The sequence below is a fragment of the Nanorana parkeri genome, unplaced genomic scaffold (genome assembly GCF_000935625.1).
Source record: "Nanorana parkeri isolate BGI_ZX_2015 unplaced genomic scaffold, ASM93562v1 scaffold1415, whole genome shotgun sequence".
In the NCBI taxonomy this organism is placed as follows: domain Eukaryota; kingdom Metazoa; phylum Chordata; class Amphibia; order Anura; family Dicroglossidae; genus Nanorana; species Nanorana parkeri.
In genome coordinates, this window is record NW_017307683.1 from 144,797 (window position 1) to 154,356 (window position 9,560).

Consider the following 9,560-nt stretch of genomic DNA (forward strand, 5'->3'; position numbering starts at 1 on the left):
CTGGGAGTGCATGAGCTTGGAGCGCTGGCTACTTTACAACGCACACAGGGACTATGGGGAACAAAAGTTCCTCCAGAAGGAAGGACAGTGTCAGCACCAATTCAGAGATGATTTGAGGATCTACAGCCGAGTGATATACAAATAAGATACAGTATTGTTATAAATAAGGCCCCGTTCACACCTGACCGTTTTGTAGCGCGTCCTACGCTCGACGAACGCGCTACAAAACGGTCAAAAAAATAAATAGCATTGTAGTCAATGCCCTCGTTCCCACCTAGGCGTATTTCCGCCCGTCCCTAACGCCCTACAAAACGGCCCACGCCTGAAAAGGTCCCGGGACTACTTTGGGCCGTTTTGTAGGGCGTTTTCCATTGGGATACAGCCAAGTAGCCTTTGGAATCGCGCGACGGTCGCGCAACTTTTTTACCGCGAATCGCGGTAAAAAAACCGCGTGACGGTCGCGCGACAGACGTGCATATTACAATACGCCTAGGTGTGAATGGGGCCTAAGGTACTTGAATGCATTTTTAAGATTTACCTCCTGAGTTTATCATCACTTGAAAGTAGGCCGTTACTTAATTTACTCCACCAGCTGCCATTCTCATCTATGTGAGAATGACATGCCTTCTGCGATATAAGATGTGCATTCAGCTAATACTGGAATTGGAGGAGGATGGCCCCGGCCCTAAAGGTGCCCATACACTGCACGATTCTCGTACGAGAATCGCGGGAAATCCCGCGATCGTACGAGAATCGTGCAGTGTATGGAAGGCGTGCGACCGTTTCTACTGTACAGTCGCACATCTTCCATCGAACAAGCAGGTTAGAAAACCCGCCGGGAATCGTAAGATTCTCTGCGAGTTAGTGGCCTGCTTGATCAACAACTGCCGAACGGGCCGGTGTGCGCATGCCCGTTTGCAGTCATCGCAAGCCCGCCCCTCATTGCAGTCATCGCAAGCCTGCCCCCCAGGGGGGCGGGCTTGCGATGATCGCAAGTACGATCTGCCTGTCCAAGATGGGCAGATCGTACATTTTTTAAATTACTTTACAACCCTCGCAAGACAAAAGTCTTGTGAGGGTTGTAAAGTGTATGGCCACCTTAACAGAGAACAGAGCTGACTTGTAATCAGGGGTCACCTGCTTGAGCTTGTAAGAGAGAGGTGGCTCACCATGACATTGAAGAAGAACATGGCGGCGCAGGACCTGGTACGTGGCAGCCAAGTGGTGGATCACAACAGAGCAAAGCTGGATTTACTGGACGGGTGAGTATGTGAATTCAGGATAAAAGTTACAAGGATAACATACTTAAAATGCAACTGAAGCCAAAACTTTTTTTTTGTTTTATTTTGGAAAGTGTGGAGAGTGGTTAGAACACCTATCAGGTTTTTATTGTTGGCTGTGTCCCCATTAGGGAGATTCACTCTCTCTATTTGTCCTGGTGACTGTTATCCCTGAAAGTAAAAGAAAATCCTAATTTTGGGATGTCATCATCACAGGAATAGATGGGAAATCGTGCAATAGGAACACCAGTTCTGGTGACCCTGCTGACCACCAGGGATTTCCCTCACTTTGGAGGGATTTTATCTTGCTTCCTGTATTGGCTATTGGGCAGGAAGTAAAGCGAAATGTCTCCAAAGGGACACAGATGTAAAAAAAAAAAGATGACAGGGGTTATAATCCTCCTTTACTTCTTCAAATTCACACAGGGGAACACATGGGCAAGATGTGCCTCTGTAAATAATAAATGCACAAATGGAAGTACCTGGATTTGACTTGATATTAGCATCTTGTATTCCTCTGTACAGCAGCACACAGACAGGGAGGGGCGGCACTGGGAGCCAACCAGGTATAATGCATGCACATGTGCTGACATAAAATGTGCTGACAGGAGGAGAGAGCAGTGTGAGTAGTGGGGTGAGCTGCTGCTGCTGCTCCTTCTCTGTCCAGTCACAAGCTGGGGCAGGGAAGTGACCAAGCTTTATTGCAAAACTGCACCAGTCTAGCTGTGCTGTGTGGCTAGGCAGTGTAAACTTCAGAACTGGATGCACGGAAATACAAATCCATTTCTGTATTTTCCATTTCTGTATTTAGCTGCGTGCCTGGAGTATAGCTTTAAACAATAAATAAATCTGGGTAAAAAGTTGCAGGAGGATGAGTGGTGCATTGTCATACAGACAGAGAGTGTTTGCTATGTATGATCTCCATTAGAATGGACAAACTAATAAAAGCTGTTTTCTGATTGGTTGCCAATAGTTACTGCACATAACTTGCACAGTTCATAAAGTAAATTCTGGATTCCTGCATTACATTAATATTAGTCAGCCTCCCCCAATTCTGCCTCTCCTAAAGCTGTAGAATAAGCCAAATAAATGACAAGAGTTGTAAATGATAAATTATAATTTGTAGGCGTCAATAGTACAAAGACGTTTTGCGTCGATATTATTCTGTGAAATAACTTGAAGTGTTATACATAAGGGTAGAGTGTTAAATTGAACAGAACGTTAATTCTCGAAGGCATTCCTTTATTCTGTTCCCGGGAGACCTAGTAAAAAGATGAGACTTCCCCCTCCCATAATGAACACAGTTTTGGCTATGCAGATTGACATCTGGCCGCCAAGCCAGCCATAGCTGGAGAGTTTCAGTCATTCATTAGCACGCTGTCATTAACTGAAAAGTCAGTAATAAGCTTTGGTGGGAGTGATAAGTAACCAGTAGTGGTGGAACTACAAGTCCGAGCACACCCTGTCATGTATGGTAGGCTAAGACTTGCAGGGCTATACAGGTGGCTGTGCTCTTAGGAAGGCACACCCATAAAGTGTCCCAACTATCCATATGTTGTGGCCGAATAAAGATATTTGTGCCCAAGTCTAAGGGTCACCGTATACATTACAATCTCACTGCACAATCTTTGTACAAATCATTACCAAACCAATGTAATAGAAGGGCCTACCTAATCTGTCCAATCAATTTGTATCCAATCAGGCAGGCCCTTGTACTCAGGGCCGGCCTTAGGGGTGTGCGAGCAGTGCGGCCGCACAGGGCGCCATGGCAACAAGGGCGCCGTGCGGCCGACACAGCTCGTCCTGGGGGCGGCTTCTCTCCCCCTCACCGAACTTCCCGGCCGGCCGTTGTAAAAAAACGGCCGGCCAGGAGCTCTCTAGATCTGAGTGGGCGTCTTTATGCGTCCGCTCAGCCACGCCCCCTCGCGCGCACTGCTGGGCGCTCGCGAGCGGGAAATGCCCGTTATTTGAAAACAGGCAGCGATGCCTGTTAACATACAAGCGACAAGTCCCCCCCATACATACACGCATTCAAACAGGCGTCGGGTGCGCATACGCGTGAAAACGACTATTTCGCCCATTACGCCGCACATGTTACATATCGCCGCGAACGTCGGAATGAGAGCAATAATTGTAGGGCTATCAATCACTGATAACACTAAACTGATGAGCGTTAAAAACTTTTAAAGCGTCATCTATGGTCAATTTTGGGCATGGTAATTTTTTGCGATTTCGCGGGTGTGCGCAATTTATAGAGCAGATGTATAACTGTTCTGGACAGTGTATAGCTGGGTGACTAACGTTCCCATGGAATTCCCACCATTAGATGGGGCTCGGGAGTATAGAAATTGCCTATGCTCCTTGGCTCCATCTAGTGGTGGGTATGTTGTGCAAATGCCATCCATACAGCTATATGCTTGGAGGAGGGTTATACATCAGCCCTTATGTGTGTCGCTGCTCTTTGGTATAAGGGTATATTTCAGACAGGAAGTTCTACTATCTATTTGACTGGCACCTAAAAAAACGTATCCACATCCAAAAACAAACATGTAATATATTGCAGCTTACAACTCCTTAGATGTGGTGGCCGCATTTGTTTTCTTTTCTCAGGCAAGAACATTTTCAGCAAACACAGAAAATAACCGGTTGATCTTACCAAAAATGCTGCATCCTTGTAACTTCCTGCAAACTGAACTAAAAGCACCAAACAATCTTATCTTACTTATAATCTATTTGTTGTAAACTACCCATTCCTCTCCCCCTATGTAATGGAGGTGAATAAAGGAAGAGTTCTTTTTAGTCCAAATCAGGAGAGCAGCCTAGATGACCTCCATAGTTACAGTGCAGGAGTGAGCGTAGCCACCTAGGGACAGGAAGTGGGTTATTTGCAGATTTACATAAAGGAAGAAAGGCTCAAAAAATGCATCCTCTACATCTAAGGACAGTTAAGCTGCAATATATTAAAGTGTATCTACAGCCAGAAAAAAAAATACTTTTGGATAGAGTGGGGAAGGGTTAGAACTGTCAGGTTTTTCTGTCATCTGAGGCACTGTTGGAGAGATTCTCTTACTTCCTGTCTGTTAAAGAAGTTGAGGACAGGAAGTACGGGAAATGTTTCACAGCAACACACACAAAAGTCAAAATACTTTTTTTAGGTTACATAGAGAAATGCTGGAACCTGTCAGCTTTTTATTGTTTATTTTACTGTAGTACCAGGCCATAGACTTTATTGAACTATTCTCAGTAATGGGACAACGTTGATAAAACTTTCCGTCCTGATGCCACAACTGTTTCTATACACTTACTCCTCCAGCATTCTTCTTAATGTCCTTAGGCATACCATACAGTTACAAGACAATTGGGTCAGAATTCATCAAATCCAATGCAATATATTACCTGCAATACATTGATTATGAATACAAGTTCTGCCAACACAAAATATGTTTCTGATGCCATTGTACTACACACAAGAATGTTTATCTAGGAATAACAAATGCATCACTTTAATCATGTTCATTGTTTTATATTCATTACTTACATTGTCTACAGGTACATTTAACATGTATTTATGCCCATGAACAAAAATGTAATACACTATCCAGTCCTGATGTGGTGGCTGCATTCATTCAGGCTCTTTTTCCATTATTTTTACCTGATGGTCCTGCCAGTAACACACTTCCTGTGGTTGGGTGGCAAAGTCCACTCACTGTACTGAATCAATGGAGGAGTAGCGTTGTCACTCTAGGTTGCTGTCATGATTTGGTCTAAAACATCTGCCCCTCTTCATAACATAGGGGAAGGTGTTCTATAGACTACAGACTATGAACCGCGCAGAACTGAATGCACTTGTTTTTAAAGAGACATAATATAGAAATAATGTGCATATATTGTGTAGATACACTGAATATGTGTTTTTTGAATTTGCCCATGTGTACACTTTAGAGTCCAATTGAACTATCAGTTTAAATTAGCTAAATACATTCCAGGTACATCACAACAAAAGGTGTGTAATATCCTGTCGTTTTTTTAATTTAAAACCAGCCACAGCCTCAGTAAAGCCAGTTTCCTGCCAGCATGCAGTAGAGAAGGACCCTCACTCTCTGCATGGAAGTAGTGATCTCTTTGCAGAGGTCCGACACACCCCCTGCTGAGGCAGAGCCAGAGCTCTCCAATCTTTGAGGAACATGAGCTTTGCTGATTGCACAGCTATATGTCTGACTCAGTAGGGTGTGTGTTGGACCTCTTCATTGAGACCACTGCTTTATCACAAGGAGCAAGGGTCCCACTCTGCAGCTGATGGCAGTCTATGGGCTTTTCTACTCCTACTGTGGCCAGTTTAGAAAATATGAACTGTAAGACATAGAACACATTTTGTTTCATGCGCCTGAAATGTATTTAGCTGATTTAAAATGGTTCAATTAAGCTTTGGTATAGGCACATAATGGGAAAATTTGGACTTTTAATGTATTGCTGTACCTTTAAGAAGGATGAGGCTACCTCCGAAGTAAGCCTGCTCTAAATGTATTAAATGCTCTAGAGTCTATATGTCCCAGTTTGAGTGCTCAGATAGAAAAGAGAGATCACACTTTACAGTAGCACTTGGCATGGCATCGTGGCTTCACATACGTTTTCAAATTTATGCCACACAGACTTCTGTTTTTAATGTAAATGTTAGATTCGGTTTAGAGTTACATTTTCTCCTGAGTAGCTAAATTAGTTTTTGGGGAATTTTAGTAATATAAAAAGAAAGAAAAAAGTATCATAAAAAATGCATGTATAATGTGAAATAAATACAAAATCTAAATACATAATATAAATGTCCCTGTGAGGTGATTTACAAAGAATGAAATGCTTCCTGGAAAACATCAATCACAGTCAATCACAGAGCCCTCCTTTATGGACATTGGCCATACCTTATAAATATTGTCCATTCTCTTGTCTTAGGATGATGATTGCCTCTTGTTATCTCTCCAGATGTCCCTTTGCCTGTTGCCTAAAAACTTCCTCTCTGCAACTTATGCCTCATTAGCTGTTGTGGCTCCAGTACCGCCAACTTACTCCGAAAATGATTTTGAGGAAAAAGACAAAGCACTGACCTCGATTAGATTACACGACACAGTTTTGAAGCATAGCTACTTGAAAATATTTTTTAAAAAGCCTTTTATATGGAGGAAATCCTTCCCAGCATCTGCATATGAGCTGAGTACAGCGGCTTTTCCTGCTTCTCTAGGGTATTGAGCTGAACAGCAAAGTGTTTTGCACAAATTGAGTCACTGTGGGGACCTTAATTCCGCCCCGGGCCCTCTATTTAAAAATTTTAAACTAATCCGGTTTCTATGGATATATGTACTTTCTGTAAAAGGATAAAGCAGTCGCCAGAAAGAAGTTTTGTGTGTGCGTTTGCATGTGTGTGTCTTTTAATTCAATAACTGCATTTTAAAATGGATCTGGCTTGGTGATGTAATTGATGGTTTGTTTCCACTCGCAGGCTGCCAGCCCTTGATAATTATTCCTCTGGGAGAGATGGAGGTACTGTAAGTGCAATACAGACTTCCATCAGTACAAGAATACTGGCTCTCCATAGCAACAGAAGAGATTCCAAAGTCTAGCTGGTCCTGATGCTTCAGGTTTTGGGGGGTTTGCTCCAGGTAGAGAAAAAAATTGAGAGTCCCTTAAAAGTCTAAAGGGTTCGGTGAAAAGAAAACAAAATAACACGCAGATTAGTATCAGATACACCCACAGGGACCCAAGAGCAGCTGTGCTAAGTTCTCTCTTATCCTAATGAACAAAATAAATTGCTTGGATAGAAAATATGAACTGGCACTTTAAACCTAAAATAACTATGTTTGCCTTTACGTATGAAAAAGTATGGAAAGTGGTCACAGGAAAAAAGGCAGTGAACTGGTCACAATCACAGCTATATATAAAGTGATATCAAGGTCAAAATGTTTTTAAGCAATTTCAAACCCTGCTCCGTTTGTCAGTGAAAGTTTTTTTCTCTCCTCACCCCTCTTCCATATACATCTCCCTGCCCGGCTCTTAGCAACCAGGGGCGCTCTGGCTGGCGTCCAGCCCAGCTCCTGGTAACCAGTGACATCACTAGTTGCCAGGAGTCCTGGCCGGCATTCCGTCCTCATATATATTTCCCCATCTGGCTCTTAGCAACCAAAGCAGACAAGGAAATATGTATGCGGGCAGGATGCCGGCCAGAGCGTCTCTGGCTGCTAAGAACCGGGCAAGGAGATGTGAATGGCCCTTACACCTCTCCCAGCTCTTAGCAACCTGGGACGCTCTCGCCAGTGTCCACCCAGCTCCTTGCAACCAGTGATGTAATTTGTTGTAGATACACCTCTGCCAATGAAGCCACACTTGTGTGTGCTAGTAAGCTGTATGTGTCTCCACAAACACACAGGTACAACAAAGCAAGACACCACCATGCTCCACTTTACTCCCTCCCCCGAGATATTAGATGGAGGGCTGCTGGAGACTGGGCTCTTCCTTCCTCCTCCTACTCTAGCAGAGAGAGTTGGAGCTGTTTGTCATGATGACTGTCAGTGCTTGGGCAAAAAAAGTAATGAAATACTTTCCTGGGCAATGTATATTTGTTTGATCTGGATTTAATATTGAAAAAAATTGATAGTAATATATTGCCCGCATCCATGAAACATGCAACAAATGTGCATCATGCTGGCGATGCCATTCAGCGCCAATGGCACTACAAAAGTGTCAAGCAAGACGTGTGTTTTTGGTGCCAAAGAGTAGTGACAAATGCATTGTTACAAATGCATGAAGCTTGAAGCTCACAAAGGTCTACAAGCTTCTGTGCCACATATGCAGCATGTATTCATTTCAATGGGCTGCCCTAAACATGACAAATGTGCAAAAACCCAACTTGCAATGTTAGACTTCACAAGTGTGAATGGCTCATCGCAGCCCCTAACACCAGGGTGAGCAAAGTAAAATATTGCCCATGAATTCATATATATTTAATATATTTTCAGATTAAAAGTGTTAATGCGTAAGGCTCCACTCATATTTTAGGTGCAGCTAGGGAATCCCCTAATGCAAGCGGCAGCTGTCACCTATTCAAGTTAATGATCGAGTGACACCGCTGCATTTGAAAGCAGCAGAACGTAGGCACATGTCCAGCATCCATCGATAGTGGTTGATTCCTAACCACATGTAATGTATCACATATGATTACATGTGGTGTTCCGGCGTGCAAATGTAGTGGCTGTCACTCGATCATAAACTTGAATGGGTGACAGCTGCCACTTGTAAATGGCAGATTATGGATTCCTGCAGCAGGTAAAGTTTTTTGTTTGAATAGAGTGAGGGAGTGTTTAAACCTCTTTCTGGTTTCATTGCTATTGGGGACTCCTCTCCATTGCAGATATTTTTACTCACTTACTGTATCTGGGGCTCCGTTCCCTCACTTACTGTCACAGTGACAACGGTTTCACCAGACAGGTAGTCAGGGAAAATCTGCATTAGGGACACAAACTGCAATCAGAATCTGACAAGGTTCTAGCGTTCCCCTACTCTATTAAAAACAACCTGTGTTGCTGATGGAGGCTTATTCTTACTTCGTCGTGACAGTAAGTGAGGAAAACTCTCTCGAATAGATCCCCAGAGAGCAGTAAAAAAAAAAAATAACAACAGGGATGCTACTTTTTCCTGAGTAGCAAAAAAATAAAGTTTTAGCTAGACACACCCTTTAAGCATAGCACTCAGGGGTGTAACTACAAATCCAACTGTCCAGGATCTGCTGAGACAGTCTGCCTTTTAGGTCCATTGTCCCACCACATCTGTGTCTCAGGCTGTGTCCTGGATTTCAGCAAGGCATGCACATTACTGTGCATGTGCAGCATCTCCCATCTGTGTACCCTGGTCACCATGAAGACAGGATGCTGAGGCCATGGCATCAGGAAGGGATCACTTTCTGTGGAGGAGAACGTGGCCAGCTCTGCAGGCTGACTCCATTCCTGCACCAAACATGCCCTGGTCCTACCTCCCTCCCCAGTGGCACAGCATGCTTTCCTTTGTTTACACTGCACGCTGCTGCTGACACCATGGGAGGGATTCTCAAATTTAACTGGAAAAGTGGAAATACACATTAAGCTATTCCCCTTCAAAACCATTTGTATTTTATTGTGAATCAGAGTCAGGCCTTTGGGAATGCTTCTTATCATATTTAGAATTTCTTATAGGAGAGATTCAGTGAGCCCTCTTTGGGAATATCTCCTTTACATCTGCTATGTGTAATGTTCAGGAAAAGGA